The sequence below is a fragment of the Bison bison genome, unplaced genomic scaffold (assembly GCF_000754665.1).
Source record: "Bison bison bison isolate TAMUID 2011002044 unplaced genomic scaffold, Bison_UMD1.0 scf7180017864063, whole genome shotgun sequence".
In the NCBI taxonomy this organism is placed as follows: Eukaryota; Metazoa; Chordata; class Mammalia; order Artiodactyla; family Bovidae; genus Bison; species Bison bison.
The window spans coordinates 4051699-4069246 of record NW_011494635.1 but is presented as its reverse complement, the minus strand read 5'-3'; positions in this window follow the sequence as shown (position 1 = coordinate 4069246).

The following is a 17548-nucleotide window of genomic DNA, read 5'->3' as shown; positions in this document are numbered from 1 at the left end:
GGCAGGCAGAACTGACAGGTGCTTGTGACTCACAAGGAAGAGGTGTGGGTGGGGCGGGTCCAGCCTCAGGCTCGTGACTCATCTCTGGGCACAAGTGGTGCGGGGATGGGAGCACAGCCGGAGGCCTCAGGTGACACCTCCAGCTCTCCTGGGCCTAAAGAAGGATGAGGTCTCATCACAGCCACCAGCATTTTGCTGAATGTATATGAATGTTCCTTTTGGTCTCTGAACTCTACTCTCAGTGATGGAAGTGGGAGGAGAGGGCTGGACAGGTCCCTGCCTGGGCAGGCATGCAGGTCTCATTTGCAGGTGGGCTTGTCAAAAGAATAGCAAACATCCATCCAACTTCTTATTTTACAAAGGAGGGAGCTGAGCCAGAGGGTAATGTGATGGGCAAGGTGACCAACTAGGTGGGGTGGCAGTTTTCTTGAAGATGTCTTGGCAAAGGAGTAGAACAGGCAATCGTTTATGCTTCATGGGCAGAAGGTAAAGTAAGGCCCCTCTTCCCGTATCTCCAGTTGGAGACAGATTTGTAAATGGGCCAGACGTTCCAATTAAAAGGCTGAGATCGGAAGAACAGGACAAAAACCATGTTCCAGTGATATGATAACTAAGAAAAGACACACTGGAGATTTCAAGACACAAATCGATTGAATGGGAAAGGATGAGAAAAGAGATTCCCTGGAAACAGCCACCCAAAGAGAGCTGGAGTAACTGTACTAAGAGCAGACAAAAAAGAGTTTAAGGCAACAATTGTTGCTAGAGAAAATTAAGTAATTTTATAATGAAATAGAAAATCCATCAAAATGACACAGCGATGATAACAACAGAGTCCCAGATATATGAAGCCAAACAGGCAGATGTAAAGAAGAAATAGGCAATTCAAAATAATAGCTGGAGACGTCAATAGCTCATTATCAATAATGTATAGAATAGCTATACAGACATTAGCAAATAGACTTCCAACATCAGGAAACAATGACTCCTCACAATTGTCTGTACAACACCCCACCCAACAATCGTAGAAGACACATCCTTTCCAAGTACATTCCCCAGATAGACAATTTATCAGGCCACAGAACAAGTCTTTGTGTGTTTAAAAGGACTAAAGTCATACAAAGTATGTTCTCTGATCACAATAGAATGAAATTAGGAATCGATACGAGAAGGAAATTTGAGAATTTCACAAAAATGTGGAAAATAAACAGTATACTTCTAAATAATCAATAGCTCAAAAAGAACTACAAGGAACTGGCAAATATTTTGAGATGAATGAAAATGAAAACACAACGTACCAGAATTTATGGGTACGCTGAAAGTAGTGTCAGAACAAAAATTATACCCGTAAATGCTTACTTTAAAAAAGAAATATCTGAAGTCAATAACCTCACCATTCATCTTAAGAAACTAGAATAAGCAGAGCCGCAGTAGGAAGTAAATAAAGCAGACAGAAACACAGGAAATAGAGGATGGGAAAACAATAGAGAAAATGACGTACAAACCTTCAAATCGGTTCTTTGTAAAGAAGAACGAAATTGACAAACCTGTGTAGCTGGACTGATCAAGGAAGGAAGAGAGATTCATATACTAGATCAGGGATGAAAAGGGACGTTGTTACGTGCCCCGGAGAGTAAAAAGGATTGTAAGGGGACACTGTGAATATCTGTGTGACAACACATTAGGTGATTTATAGGAAATGGACCCATTCCTAGAAAGACACAGACAGCCACAACTGACTCGAGGAGAGACAGAAAATCAGTCAATTTATAACTGGAGATTGAAGTGGTAATAGAAAAGCTTCACACACACAAACCCCAGAACCAGATGGCTTTCCTGGTGAATTGTTGACAAGTCTGAAGAAAAATAAACAGAGTGAGCGTTCATTTTAGGCAAAGAGGGGGAAAAACACTGAGCAAGACAGGAAATTAAGAACAATAAAAGCAGGAACTGGTGAATCTGAAAATAGAAAATGAGAAGTGAAAAATAATCTTAAGTTGAAGATACACGTGTGTGGCATTCACAAACTCTGTGTCTGCCACACACACACATATGTACACGTACAGACACTCAGTAAACTCACCCTCAAAGGACAATTCAAGATGAGAAAGTGTAAGAAACCACAGATGCAGGAAAAACAGTCAGATTCAAATGGAAAGGATACTTTGCTTCACTCTGTGGATTAGATGACTGATGCCAAAAGACCCAGGAAACTAAAGGGTCAGTGGCCACGTCTGAAGCTGAGCGGTCCTTCAGATGACCTTCAAGAGAGGGGCTGTGAGAGGGGGGACCATGGCCAGGACACATCTCCAAGGTGCCCTGTGAGCTGCGGTAACACGGCACACTGGGGAACGCCCACGTGTAGTGTGTGCGGCCACGCCTGTAACCTGAGTACACGGGCACGCTGGGCACCATTGTTTTCTGGGCACCCAGGGAGCAAGCCTGGTGTATTGAGCTGGGGCACTCACGTGTGCAGGTGGGAAGAAAGTGATTTCCACTGCACATCCTTTTGGTCCAGCTGGCTGATTTTTACCACTTCTTATCATTTACTAATGCAAAAAAAAAAAAGGGGTGGGGGGAAATTCCATGGAACAATGCCAAAGAGATCTCTCCATACCTTTTTCTGATAAACACCCTCAGATACAAGCCTCAGGGGAGCTTGGGACATCAGCTGAGGGTGCAGAGTGTCCTGACTGGATTGTAGATGTTGGTCTCCTGTAATGACCAATGTGTCTCACTGGCCAAGTACTCTGTTGGCATTGGGAACACTCTGGGCTTGTGGCCAAGGTCTCTTGGCCAGTAGCAGTTCTAACCCATCCCTTCACGGTGAAATGATAAAATTGGGTTGGCAGAATGGTTTCTGAAATGAGAACGGTGATGAATGCCCACAGCTGTCAGTCTTTAGCAGAAATTTGTCATATTATATACAGAATAAAATCCATCCTCCATTAAAAGTATGACAAAAAGAATTAATTCATTTTCAATGTAATGACTTAAGCAAGCAGATCTTGCATAACAATGAGGGTTTCTGAACTTCTAATGAACTGTTTAAAGTGTTCGAGCTGAATTTGGTTCTCTGATAATAATTTCTAAGATCCAAGACTCCCCAGTTGGATGGCATTGCCGATTCAATGGTCTTGAACTTGGGCAAATTCCAGGAAATGGCGAGGGACAGGGAAGCTTATTGTGCTGCAGTCCATGGGGTTGCAATGAGTCGGACACGACTTGGCAACTGAACAATGAAAAACAACAAGACTCCCCTAAAGGAGCTGTTTGGTGAGACACTGTCCAAGGGAACTGGTCTGGAGACAATGAACACAAGTGAAAAACTCAGGGACTGTGGCAGGCTGCTTTATCTGTGGCCCCCATGGTGGCCTTACTCCCTGTTGATCTGGAGGCTGCCCATGTGGTTGTTCAGGGTGAGGTATTAACAACCGTGAGCTTGCTAAGTGCCATTGTGTTGGGGTCTGTGTTCCTGGGACACTGTTTTGTGGAAGTCACCTGCCATGTGCCAAGGCCAGTGGCCTGAGGCCACCTGCTGTCAGGAAGCCCAAGCTGCCCTGTGGTAGGTCACACGGAAAGAGCTCTGTGCCATCAGCTCTCGGCTGGGTCAGCTGGTCTGGCCGAAGCCCCACAGCCCAAGTGTGTTAGTTGGAGGGAAGGACTGCCCAGCTGAGCCCAGGTTCAAATTTTTACTGTTGCTCAAGCTGCTAAGTTTTGAAGCATCTTGTGCAGCTTAGGCAAGGGCTGGGGGTCCGAGGTGAGAGGCACCTGGAGAAAAGGGAGCAGGTGCAGGAAATAAATGCACCAAGAGTGATCATCTGTTATCGTAAGGCGGTCAGAACTCTGACTGCTTCACAAGGACTCTCTGGGTGACAGCGTAGCCAAGATCCATGTGACTCAAGTGTGGTCCCCACACCGTAGCGCTGACGTGCTCTGGGAGCTTGTTCATTTCTTAGAAAACCCCAGACCTGGGGCCCTGCCCCAGAAACCTAGCTCTCCATGTAATGTCTAGGCACGCCACGAGGAGGTTCATGTCTCAGAGGCCTGGGTTCTGGGGTTGTGAGCCCCGGGGTTGCCACACTCTCGGGAGTGAGCAGGTCATGATCATCTACATGCAGATGGATTTCAAGATGTCCATCTCCCTGGAGACCTTTGCGAAGGAGTGATTCATCCACTGAAGGTCTCACAACACCACCCCCCACACCCCCCCCGAATAATCAGCCTTCACGTTCCCAACCAGAAGCACACGTTTCTAGGTCATGTGGCCATCCTCAGAAAAGATCAGTAAGAGGGGGCTTTGTTCACTGCCAGTGCAGAGGCACTGTGTCGGCCGGGAAGGTGATGACCTGTGAGGGGCCTTGGGGAGGCGGGTAGATGGCGAGGGTTCCACGTCTCTGAGCCGCTGGTCACGCAGTGGAAAGGCTGGCCCAGTGGCCCCTGGAAGTCTCATCGCTGGTCAGAACCCAGAGGCCAGGCCCTGCCCCTGCACCAGGGGCTGGGGTGGACCCGAGACTGGGCCTGCAATCTTGACAGGCAGTTCCAGGACCATCCTTCCTAATTTAACCTGAGCAGTAAGAAGGAGTGTGCTGTGAACTGGCAAGGCGAGATGGAAACAACCCACAACCCCGCTGCCGAGCAGTGTCCCCTGATGTCTGCCGTGTGGACACTCTGACCAGCACAGACTCCAACCGCACCAGCTTCCTAAACCTAGCCTGGCGGAGCCTGTGAACCTCGGTTGGATGCTCACAGAGGGGTGGGGGTTGGTGGGGGTTGAGGGGTGTCGGGGGGTTGGCCCATCCCCTGCCCCTCCTGACCACAGCTGCTGGGCAGATGGGATGAAGGCAACCGAGGCTAAACTCCCACCCAGGCCCGGGATGGGTGTCTGGGATGGAGCCCGGGGCCCCGGTGGCCCTGGCCTAGGGAAGATCCCTGGCACATCTTTTCCCAGAGCTCTAGCGCCACCTGGTGGCGGGATTCCCAAGTCCGGGTGCATCTGGGATCCAGATGGTACCAACTTGGGCGTGTCCTGGGTGAGCTTGGATCAGCGGGAGAGGGTCCCAAATAAGTCCCAGGAGGCCTGTGCCCCCTGCCCAGCCTCAGGTCCCACTGCCTCACTGCTGTGTCCTACAGGCGCATTTCTGGGGAATGTATCAGAGTGAGGCTGTTGTCCCAGGCTCTGCTTTACAGGGACAGAAATTGAACCCAGTCCTGGTCCCCGCTTGTGCCCCTGTGCTACCTCCCCTCTCCCCAGTGGTGATGTGGGACGCAGGGTCCAGTGTCCTTGCCCTGGCCAGACATCCGGGCCTGAGCACCCCGTCCTGCGGCCTGACCCGCCTCAGGCAGGATGAACTCCAAGAGCCGGGCAGCAACAGCCCTGATCATCCTGAGAGCCCAGGGTTAGAAAAGTGACCAAAACAGGAAAGTTTTGCTTTCTACAAACCTTTTAACATCTTCTCCAAATCCCAAATTCCCATATATATTTTATAATATTAACATGCAACATATTCATATATTATATAAGGTTTCCCAGTGGCTCAGTGGAAAAGAATCTGCCTGCGATGGAGGACACACGGGAGATGTGGGTTCAGTCCCTGGGTCAGGAAGATCTCCTGGAGAAGGGAAATGGCACTCCACTGCAGTATTCCTGCCTGGGAAATTCCGTGGACAGAGGAGCCTGGCAGGCTGCAGTCCATAGCATTGCAAGGAGCGCTCTGTACCCTGTTACCTGCCCTGAAAGGGGCGCTCTGCCTGCCTTTTGTTCCATTTGGCACATTGGCTGTTTGGCTGTTGTCGGCCATCAGGGACTCTAAAGCCACCTGAGAAAAGCCCCTGTGATGTTTGGACCAAGAGATGTGACATAAGGGGGGCCAGCAGAGGCTGAAGGATGAGCTGCTGCCCCCGGCCTGTAATGCCTTCCTCACCCAGTGTGTCCCCACAGGCTTTGAGCTCAAGCAAAGTCATCCTTGGAGACACACCCGTTGTTTCAGTTGCTATGGCTTCACAACAAACCAGCCCAGGCCTCAGCAGTTTTAAACAACAGTGTTTGTTGACCTTGAGCATGTGAGTCAGGAATGTGGACAAACACAGCGCTCTCCACATGGTCTCCAGCTCCGAGGTGGAGGGGGCCGGCCCCCACGTGGAGGCCATGCCCCAGGAGAGAGAGGCGGCTTAGCCTTGGACGTCAGCATCATCTCCTGTGAGGGGCACTGAGGTCGGACGCATTTCACAGCTCCTTTAGAAATTCATCATCCAGGCCTCCGTTTCACAGAGGTGACCCCAGCAGCTGTGCAAACTGGACACTCAGGGACCACGTTGCTGGGCTGGGATGGAACAGGCTGGGGCCAGGGACTATGCAAAGGGAGGACCCAGGGTGTCTTGGAGAGGCCTCGGCCCACCCAGGCCCTGGCGATACCCCAGGTGGAGGGGGATGACTGGAGGCTCCAGGCAGGGGAGGAAGTGGATCTTGGTGATGAAGGGCCCCCTGTTGCTTGTGGATCATCAGTCAGCCAGTGGCAGAGGATGAAGAAAGGGAGTGGGTAGGGAGGGAACCACGCCACCAAGATTGCAGCCAAGCTCTGTAGCTGGACGCAGGCAAGAGGCAAAGTTTCCATCAACCCCATCTCTTAGCCCAGGGAGCCTCCCCACACCAAGAGCCATTCAACAGTGAGCCTGAGGCCTTTCTGCTGGGACGACAGACTGGGGCCTCTAGCAGCCCTGTTGGGTGGAGAAGGCTGAGGCTCTCCTACTTGTCTGGCATCCAAGGAGATGGTCATCTCTCAGATGAAACTTGGGTGGAGGCAGGGCTCCTGAGACTACAATCTCCCCCGCTCAGATGTGGCTCCCAAAGCTAGGGTTCAGGGCTTTTTCCTGAGATGGGACAAAAAACATCCCAGGATTTCCGCCCCCCACTCCCATTTTTCCCTTCCTTCAGGAAGCCCTCCATGACTTCCTGCACACAGGGTTCCGGCCTCTGCCCTGAGCGCCCACTGTTTCAAGGTGAGCGTGTGGTCAGGTCCTCCAGGCACTAAGTGCTGTCTGGTCCACAGTGGAGCCCAGACCCCCTCGCAGGCCTTGCTGGGTGGAGAGTTCAAGACTGTGGTTACCATACAGGGGGCGGGGTGCTGGGCGTGAAGGGTATTGTGTCCTGCACACCGGAAGGGAAGGGGTAACAGCACGTGTTGGGAGCCCATCTGAGCCCTCGGCCCCTGGCTCTGGTCCTGTGGGCAGGAACACGCTCATCCACGTCCACCCAGGGACAATGGGGCTGCAGGCTTGGTGGCTGTTACCCCAGCGCGTGGGAAGGAGGCTTACATAACTTGTAACCTGAGCAGGGCAGACCCTGGTGGGGAGAAACTGTGGCCCGGGTTCGGAGGAATAGCTGGGCTGTTTCCTCCTGGGGGAGCCCCGTTCCTGGGCCAGTTGCTGCTACTTACAAGGGTGCCAACCTGCCTGGCTCTTGCCCTCGCACCCACTGTCCCCACAAAGAGCTGCCCTGCTGGAGCCATGGGCATGGCTTCGGCTTCCCAGTTGGAGTCTGGGGTCCAGGTGACTCCCTGGAAGCCCCACCTGCATCCTCAGTGTCACCCTTTGATTCTGGTCTCCTCCTGGGGGCCCACACACCCAGGCTCACTGCCATCGTTTGAGGGGGTTTTCCGGGGCTTGGCTTCTCTTTCCACTTGTCATGCATCCTCAGGTGACTAAAAGGGACTCTGTCTTGGAGCAGGTTTTGTTCAAACAGAAGGTGACTCTTGTTCGTGATGGAGAGATGGGGGCACCAGCATGACCTTGAGGCGGCAGTTTGGAGGCTGAGGTAGGGGCAAGAATGCTGGTGGGAGGCGGGAGGAAGATGGGGGCATGTTAATACAAGAGGGCTTCTGAGTGCACCCCACGCCCCCAGTGCTCAGGAGGCTGGGAGCAGAGTCAGAACTCCACCCTCAGGGTGAGCCTCCACCTAGCACCCAAGCCCCGAGCTGAGCCCAGGAGGCTGGAAAGGAGCTTTTGTGAGCCACAGCCCTCTCTGGACACGGCTCGGGGATGTTTGGACTCTTAATTAGTGTGAATGTTCCTTAATCATCCTTGGATGGAGCTCCTGATGAGGGTTGCCATGGCCACAGGGCTCTGGTGAGTAAAGGGCCCTCCACACTTTCACATCAGTCACCTCACCCATGTGGAGCTCAGGCAGCTCTGCTCCGAGCCTTGGGCGCCTCCAGGAGCTCCTGGGAGCTCCTCCTTCTGTGGCACCCGAGGTCCCTGGGTGCTCCTGGTAGGAACACATCACCACAGGCTACCACGTGGTGTGTCCTCTGGGCCCTCCCAGTAGTACCACCGGGGGCGGTGGAAGAGGAAGCAGGTTCACAGAGGACCAGTGACGTACCCAAGCCCAGTGATGACTGTCCACGCCCTGTGCCGGGTGAGGACGTGATGACGGTTCCATGGCATCAGGTGAGGGCTCGTGGCCTGAATACCAGCAGCCTGTGAAGTAAGTGCAGGTAGCCATCCCTGCTTTGTAGGTGAGGTGAGCGGCTCGGAGAGGCTGAGTAACTTGCCACAGGTCACGGAGCAAGTGAGAAGGCGAGGTGGGCTTCTGGCGCTGCCAGTGCCCGCTCTCGGTAGCAGAGGCAGGGCCCAGGGTTTGCTGTGGTTCCTGGGTCTTCCTGGAGCATGGAAGTTATCCCTTCTGCCCCCTCCACTGGCCCTGCGGTGGCCCCGAGGGCCATGGCACCATGGCATGAGGTGGGGAAAGTGGGGGTGATGGGGTGCTCCATGCATGGGCACCTGCAACCCAGGGTGGGTTTTAGAGTTCAGTGTCCCATGGGGACTGTCCCCAGCCTCAGCCCAGCAGCTCCCACAGTCTCCTTCAAAGGGGGCTGATTCTTCCTGGCTCCTGCCAGCGCACACGATGGTCTGGGGGCCAGGCCAGATATGTGACGCATCCCATGCCAGCTGCGGACAAGCCAAGGGCACGCGGTGGGTGGGGAAGCGAGCGCCTGATGCCCTCCAGAGGGGTGCTGACAGCTGGGTCCCTGTCCTCGTCATGAATGTCCTGAATGCAGGCTGCCCTGCTGTTCCTGGTCTCCTAATTAGAGCGAGACGTGGTCATGTGCATCCCCTGCAGCTTTTCCGGATTGTTTTTCACCCAGCTGAGCAGAGGCAGGGCTGTTAGTCCTCGTCACGGTAGATGATCATGGGTCACGCGTGGTCAGACGTTTGTTCTGGGAAGTTGGGTCTTCAGAGTATGAGACTGTCACCTCTCCCCCTTTTCCATGTTCTGGAGGCTCCTAACCCGCAAGACTTAAGGAGGCCCCAGCGCCCTGGAGGGCTGCTTCTCCCACCCCAGGCATGTGCCTTCCTGGACTCAACCTGGTTGTAGGTGTGCAGTCCTCTCTCCTCTTTTGAACGCCTGACTTTGCTCACACGGGTGGGTCTCGCGACAACCTTCTCTGTGAGACACTCTGCAGGTAACCCAGGTCTGTCTCCGTGGGGGGCTGTGGGCTGCTGCAGCAGAAAGACCAATGTCCAGACTCTAAAGCACGGACGTTGGTGCTCATTCACTGAGCAGGTTGGCAGGTGGCTGCCTCCATTGGGAGGCCCCTCCTGGGGGTGCGTTCTCTGTGTCCTTCGCCCCTTCTGTCCCTGGATCCAGTTGCAGGTGGTAAGAAGCGTGGGGAAGGTACAGCCACTTCCCAAATCCTGGACCAGGTGCTGGCCGGCCTCGCTGGCCCACGTCTCTGGGGTGAGGATGCAGCCGTCACTGCCACCTGCAGGGAGGTGACAGGCGGTGCTCTGGGCGCCGGGAGGAAGAGGGGACGCAGGCTTGAGGGGCCTCGGGAGCAGGTGTGAGTGAAGAGAGGGCTCCCGGGGCCCGGGACAGGCCTGTCCTCAGCACCTTCCTTGCATGTTCTCCTTCTTTGTGACCCGCTAGGAACTCATCCCAGACTTGGCCATCTCCCCAGATGTCTGGCCATTTCCAAGCTGGTTGTGCGTCAGAATCACCACGGTTCTCTGGAGACACGGACACCTGGTCCCAGGCCCCACAGTGCTGCTTCACAGGCCCAAGGTAGGACCTGGGCACCTGCAGGTAAAAAGGCCCGCAGGTCCAGCGGTCCCAGCCCCTACGCTTGGCCCCGGTTCTGCCCCAGGTCCAAGGAGAGGCATCCACGGCCCATGTGGAGGCAGCGCCGTGGGTTCACTCCTCGCCTGGCTCCCGCAGGATCTACGAGGGCCCCAGGGCAGAGTGGAGAGGACATGCCCGCCTTGGGAGACAGGAGCTGGGAGATGTGATGTCCCCGTCGGGAGGCACAAGCTGCTAATTGCTTTGTTTCGCGTTACCAACATCTGCGGGGAGACAGCAGATGCCGCCACTTGCCCAGCCTGCTGTCCCCAGAGGTGACCACTCTGTGGCGTCCAGGGCTCTTGGCACAGAACCTGTCAGACCACAGCCGAGCACCCTGTCCGGCTGCCCCCGTGTCCTTGCTGCTAAGACAGTCGCGCCCACATGCTGCCCTGAGAATGGGCACTGTGGTGACTGCCACTCCTTCCTGCAGCAGCACCAGGAGCATACTTCTCTCTCCTTCTCGAAGATTCCAGGCGGAACCTCTCAGCTCGGCGCCACAAACTGAACGGCTCCACCAAGGTTTCTCTCTCTAATTTTAAGGGCACCTTTCCCCCCAAGCTGCAGCTCTGGGCTCTCAGAGGATGCTGGAGGGCCAGAGCATGCAGGGGCGAGGGGTGGGGGAACGACTAGGGTCTCCCTTACAGAACACCTTGAATGTTTCTTTTTAAGTGGGTGGGTGGGTTCTCAGATGCAGAGAAAACCCACATCTTGGTTCAGTGGCCGTCCTGTGTCCCTTGTAGGAAGAGGAAGTGCCTTGTTTGCTGAGAGGAGCTCCATTCAGCCTCTGAGCCTCAGTTTCCCTGTTTGTGAAACCAAGAACTAACCCCCCTGCAACTGCATCATAGGGTTTTCTCAAGAGGATCAAATTTAATCAGGTTCAACAAGCTGTGTATTAATACAACATTTAAACTGCTTCCCAAATGACTGGTGCTGAGGGAATACACGCGTGCATAAAATGAGATGTCGTTCTCAGAAGAAATGGAAAATGCAGAGGAAGGCACACACACATCAGCAAGCAGGATGCAGGGCTGAATTAGTGATCATGGTTGTCCCCATGGCAACCACGGCCCCAGGACCCCTGTCTCCATAGCAGACTGTGCCCTTGCTGACCTGTGCCCACCCTGCCCCCAAATGATGAGGGTCCACCACATGCCCACAAAGGGGAGAACCCAGCCCGTCCTGTTGGGAGTGGAGACGGTGACCCCTGGACACAGGGGCTATGTCTTTTGAACCTCCTGGTGCTTCAAGCCCAGCAGAGTACCTGGCACAAGCTCAATCTCTGAGCTTTTTTTAACCATGAAACAAACTAGATGCACAGTGACCAGTATAACAGTTTGAGAACAACAGCCCACCCCCGCACCCCACTTGCTTCCCATCTTCTTCATCACCCAAGGAAGCGTCACTACTGTTTGGCTTTTCTTCCTTTGAACCAGGTCTAAATGGATGTCAACAGGCATCTTCTGGGACGTGTGTTTCTACTCTCCACCGTATTGAGACTCAGTTAGTTAATGTCCCCTCTGGGGCAGGACTGATGGTGGTGGGTGCAGTCAACGTTGCTGAATGCAGGCAGGGGCTGTGAAGGCAAATACCCCGTGTGCCTAGCTGAGGAGGAGAGAGTTGGGAGCCCGCAGGAGCCTGAAGGCCAGGCTTGGCAACAGCTGCACTGCCTGGACCCTGGAGGGGGTGCCTGTCTCAGCTGGGTGCCTGTGTGGGTGGAGCCGGGGGTGTGTGGAAGCTGGGGCCCGGCCCAGATCGGGTGCGGAATGCTGGGGTATCAGCAGGCAGGGGCAGGGATGGGCCTCCTGGGGCCGAGGCCGGAATCAGTCCCTGAGCACACGGCTGCCCCCACCTCTCATCCTCAGAGGAGGCCTCCACCCGGAGTAAGGGCTGAACTGCCCATGCCCACTCCCCTCAGTGAGCTCCGCATCGCTGGATCACAGCATTTCTAGGTGGGGCTCGTCTGGCTGTCTGCTTGGCCTGGGTCGTGTCCAGGTCCTCGGCCTCTTCCCATCTAAGACCTTTCCAGGATGCATGTCCACCAGATACAGATGGACAAAAACTGCAGTGGGCCTGGTCCAGCTAGACCAAGCATATCCCTAGATCTGACCTCCTTCTGCCTTGGTCCCCTGAGGGCCCCTCGCCGTCCTTGTACGTGGTAGGTGCTCAACAAACTCCTGTCTGGCAGTCCTGAGATGCTGCACCTCGGGTTCGGTGCTGAAGCGACGTGGAAGGACCCAGAATAGATACGTCCTGTGCTGACCTGCTGACCCGCGTCCAACCTGGTTTTCAAACCCCTCCCCACTCTTCCTGGAGTGGGGAAGGGATGGCACTCCATCAGGGCCAGCTCTGGTCATGGGATCTGACATCCCAGCTATGAGCTAGGGGTGGAGGAGTGTGGCCCCAGGCCACCTGCCTGAGCCTGAGGCCAGGTCTGTCCCCTCCCCACAGGTGACATTGAGGCCAACAGCCTCCGTGATCTCCATTTCCGTCTGAAACTGTGGATCTGACGGGCCTGGCACAGGACTGCTGTGGGTACAAAGTTGAGTCTACTTGCCACGCCCTCTTCAAATGTAAGGGTCGTGTGATTTTTAAAAGACCTGGGATCTGAGAGCCCCCAAAATGCCAGATGGAGGGCTGCTTTGGGAACGGGACCAGCTGGGCTTCTCTTTGGGCCTGGGGAGCTCCGCCGTGGGGTCCTAACATTTCTCCCCTATGGGCCAATGTGAGGGCTACGGAGGCTGAAGTGGCCTGAATCTGTTTCTAAATCTGACACTGTTGTTGGACACTGATCATTTCCAGCTCCTCTTTCACAGGCCCCTATGAGTGAGAAAATGTGGCTGAGCTGGGAGGTTTTATAGCCTTCACTCACCTCATTCCTGGGGCAAGAGCTCCATCCACTAGGAAACTCTGCTCCCAAGGCCAGAAAACACACACCTTATAGAAAGTGCTGCGGCCACATCCAGGGAACAAAAACGTCACACTAGGTGACTGAGAAGGTGCTCAGTCTTCCCCAACTTGTCCCACCTGCGAGGAGCTGGAGCCCAAATATGGATTCTCTGGTGGCGGTAGACAGACAGCAGCCCGATCACTGTACGCTGTTCAGCTGAGTCATAAGCTGGACTTTGGTGACCTGAGGAGTCACAACCGAAGGCCTGAGGGAATGGAGAGCCGCGTGTCATGCTAGGATTTTGTGGGACCGCCCCCCACCAAAGACTTGCAGGTATTTTATGTATCGTCTATCTACCTGTCGTTAAACTGGCCCCAGATGACCTGGCTCCAGTGGAAACTCAGGTCCCCTAGAGGCCATGGGGCAGTGAATACCCTCTCTGGCATTTCCATGGCCCCCATCGAGCACCTTGAATTCAATCAGTCTCTGCTGGTCAGTAGGGTGCCTGGCGGAGGCAGAATTCAGACGCATGAACCTCTCTCTCTCTCTGGCAGGGACTCGCAGCCCCCCTCACTGACTGCTGGCAGGAAGTTCACCCCTGGGTGACGAGGATGCTGGTCTGTGCTCAGTTAAAGGGACAGTCATCTTGGTGGCTGGGGGCTGGTGCAGAGGCAAAGAGGAATTGCGGCCCAAGGCAGGAGCAATCTGGAGGCTGCTTGCTGCTGAATTGGGAGGGGGCGGGAAGCCAGAGCCATTTCAGATCAGTATACCTGCCCCCTGGAGAGCCCGGGCCACCCCCTACCCCCACCTCTGGGGGTGTCCACCTGGGGCTTCTCCTTGGAGGTCCCCACATTCCGCTCCTATCACCCCAACCACACTTCCTGATTCCCGTGTTATCTTCTCCATCCAGCAGATTCGGTCAAATCTTTAGAGCCCGAGGGGCTTCCCTGCCCTGTGACTCACTCAAGACACCTGCAGGGAGCCCCACTCCCAGGGGTCACCACATCCTGCTGTGCGGGGCATCTGCCTTTGTCATCCACCTTGGAGCCTGTGTTGAGCTGCAGCAGGCAGACCCCACCTGTCGTTCCTCAAATGCCCTGTGCATCCTCACCCATGTGGAACTCCGACCCCTTCCCATGGGTCAGTGAGATGACAAATTCTTTACTTGAGTTCCACCCGTGTCTAGTGGGGAGCCAGCTGTCTGCAGGCCCAGGTGTCTGTGGGTTTGGCATCTGCCTTTGCTTTGCTACCAGAAGCAGAATCTTCAGGGGGTGAGAATCCCAGGAGGCGAGACCCCTGACCCCTGGGGGGAAGCTCAGCTGATCCTGAAGACCAGGGAGGGGCTCTCAAGAGGTCAGGGGGAGTCATCACAGCCCAGGCCTCACGCCACTTCTGGCGCTAAGGTCATCGACAGCAGAGCACCGACGTGAGCGTGGTCTCTACTTGGTCAGAGATGGGACAGCTGCCTTTTGGAGAGGTCAGCCTTAGCTCAGGGTCTGAATCCACACTTAATTGTTTATTGACAAAGTGGGCCAACAGATGTCAATATCCATGGCGACAAAGGCAGGTGGACTTTGAGGGGATAAAACGAAACTGTCCTCAGGGCTGGTGCTAAAGCTAGTCTGCAGGGCCCCTGAAGGCTCCTACAAAGTCTCAGGGGCCCCAGAAAGGCAGCTTAATGCAGTGGCCACTGGGCATTCATGTCTGGAATGGACAGCATCTGTTGGTGATGATTTTAAACCCAGAGTCTGCCCCAAATGAGAGGTGGCCTCTGGCATCTGGAGAGGTGCAGGATGACTGGCAGGGCTGAGGGATGACCTGCCCAGCTCTTGGTGTCAGTGGGCCCTGTTCCCAGGCAGCTGTGTGGCCCCACTGTGGCGTCTCTGGCAAGTGCTAACGGCACAGTGACAGAGGGGCATGGCTTCCCCCATAAGGCTCTCCTTGGGACCCAGGCTCGTTCCCTGGAGAGAGCTGGAATAACTGGGCAAGTGGGGAAGCCTGGTGAGGTGGGGGCACCTGGTGAGGTGGGAGCACCTGGTGAATCAGGATGACCAGGGAAACAAGGGAGAGAGGGACCTGGGGCAGCAGGAGACCAGCAGGCCACAGGCGTCTGCATGGATGGGGGAGGGCCTCACTCATGCGAAGATGACATTTCCATGGAGGTCACCTAGGCTCCTGCCCGTCCTGCCCCACTCACCCCACCACCACTGCCAGAGACATGCTGAGAACATAAACCAAAGTCTTTTCGGATCCATAAGAGTCCTGACCCACTAACATCTGGGCCCAGATGAGATTTCACTCTTTGAAAACCACAGCTGAGGCCAAGTGCCATAAGAGGGGTGACCGATTAGGATCTGGCTGTTCGGGGGCAGCCTGACTTTGCTGTTTCCGGGGAGTGTAACTTTGGGGAGATTACAGGTGCTGGTCTCTGTTGCAGAAAGGGTTTTGACAAGAATGCAGTGAACTGACCAAAGGGAGGCTGTGCCCTCAGGGAGACCGAGGAGGTGGCTTCCACTGGGCACTTTGTGGCCTGCAGGGGCCACCGGGGTGGGCCTGTCCCCGCTCTACAGCTGCCACGTAGGTGGTGTCGGGGGCATCACCTTCTCTGACCCTCAGCTCTGACTCCCATCCTCTGCCGCTCTCAGGACTCCATGGGGAAAGGGCCCAAGGGCTGGGGTGAGGCCTGCCTGGGCGGTGCCTATGGAGGCCGCCGTGATTGCAAGTCAGCTTGGATCTAGGGAGGCATGGCGGCCTCATACTTTTAGAAGATGGCGTGTGGGCAGCAGCAACTGACACAGTCCCCTCCCCAGCAAGGCCGAGGGGGCCGCGGGGGCCACCCTTAAGTGAGCTTCAGGCCACACGCGGCTGGTCATCAGTTGTCCTCTGATGGTTTGGCCCTGACCCCCACACCCTCAAGGCTACAAGGCACCATGTGTGGTCATGATGCTGGCCCTGGGAAGGCCTGGAGGAGCTGAGGGCACGGGGAGGGCTGAGCGTTTTAGACAGAGGGCTGAGGGGACAGAGGGTAGAGGTCTGAGGGGAATGGAGCCCCCAGTGGTGGCAGGGCAGGTGGGTGGGAGGGACATAAATCCAAAGATAGGCAACTTTGGGCACTGCCTGAGTGAAAAATGGGCATTTTAAGACAAATACAAAGAAGAACGCTTCACACAATGGCTCACGATGAATGAATTGGAGAGGCTAAGTAAAAAGGACGGGAGGGTGGCACCAAGCCTGGGGACGGGTCCTCAGGGCCTGTGACCACCCATCTCTGTACCCAGCGGCTGAACGTGGCCTCCAGCCTGTGTTCACCAGCATCCTCTCTCATCACCCTCACTGAGAGATGAGGACCAAGAAGTGTGCCCACCTGCCCAGGATCACAGCTGAAACCTGGGTTGGTTCGGTCCCAAATCCAGCCTCTCTCATCAGGCTACTCTGACTCTTCCAGAAATCTCTGGGCTTCTTCCATATATCCTGTTTTGAGTGTGGTTGGTTTGCTGTTGGTTTTTATTTATTTTGGCCATGCTGTGTGGCATATGGGATCTTAGTTCCTCGACCAGGGATTGAACTTGTGCCCCCTGCGTTTGGTCCATGCTGGTTGGTGGACCACCAGGGAAATCATTAGGGTGTGTGTTTGGAGCATCCATAGATTCAAATGCCTGATGGAGCTCAGTTTTGACCGAGAAAGGCAGTGCTAATAATTTTCAGAATGGGTGCATGCTAAGTCGCTTCAGTCATGTCCGACTCTGTGACGCTATGGACTGTAGCCTGCCTGGCTTTCTGTCCATGGGATTTCCCAGGCAAGAATAACTAGAGTGGGTTGCCATTTCCTTCTCCAGGGGATCTTCCTGACCCAGGGATCGAAACTGTGTCTCCTGCATTGCAGGCAGATTCTTTACCATTGAGCCACCAGGAAGTGTTTAAGGTTGACGAGAAGAGCAGCAGGTGAGGGGATCAAACCTGATCCCTTATCCCAGGACCGTGGTTCTTAATTTCCACTGCACCCTGAAATCACCAGGCTGCACTCTTGATCAATCACACAAGATTTCTGGGGCTGGGACCCAGGAAGCAGGGCCCTCCTAAGCACCGTGGGTGGAACCACTGCCCTGGAGCGATGGCCTCCGCATGCGCTGAGGTCTCAGGATAAAAATATTTATGGACATGTTCACATGGGAACCTCAGCGCCTCATGCTGTGACCCTCCTGGAACCCCCAGGACGCCCCGCTGCTGCTGCTGGTGGCTCTGCAGTCACTTTAACAACAAGGAAGCTTTGGTGAAACCCAAGGATTGGTATTAATCAGAAAGAAAAGGTCTAAGCAAAAAAAAAAAATAAAGAAGATAATTTTTGTTAAATAATGAACACTCGTGAAACAGCCATGAAATGGTATTAAAATGTCTGTGATTACTTATTTCTCAGCATTCATCTGATAACTGAAGCAGCAGGAAGCAATAGTTGCACTTAAAAAAATGACAAGAAAATAGCTATTCATTTAGTCGTGTCCTCAGTAAGATCACTAGTGTCACCGTCGTCACCAAGGTGTCAGCAGGTG